This window comes from Penaeus monodon, chromosome 29 (genome assembly GCF_015228065.2).
Source record: "Penaeus monodon isolate SGIC_2016 chromosome 29, NSTDA_Pmon_1, whole genome shotgun sequence".
NCBI lineage: Eukaryota > Metazoa > Arthropoda > Malacostraca > Decapoda > Penaeidae > Penaeus > Penaeus monodon.
The window spans coordinates 37,530,760-37,531,182 of record NC_051414.1 but is presented as its reverse complement, the minus strand read 5'-3'; positions in this window follow the sequence as shown (position 1 = coordinate 37,531,182).

The window sequence follows — 423 nt, the reverse complement described above, 5'->3', positions numbered from 1 at the left end:
GGCAAGTTTTTATATGAGTACGTTATCTGGTATTGGTTTTAGCACTTCGTGCTATATTTGTATGAGTAGTTTCCTTTTTAGTTTAGATCTCAACTAATTATCATTCTACTGCAATGGTGGTGATTTTGTAGTTTTTTGTTGATATAACGTGATTCTAACGTTCATTTTCTCTTTGCGCTACACCAACACATCATCAAGCGAGTCTAGCGCTTATCTTAAAAATATTTCTGCATTTGTAACTTGATATTACTTCGATATAAAACAAAATGTCAATACCATTTATTAGTCAGGGCAATTCTTATAATAATGTATGACATAATATAATTTTAAAGTGTATATTTACAAAAGCCACATCAACGACACGTTATCAGACACAGAAAGCCATTAATTTTTGCATTTTTATATTTGATATAATTTATCTAT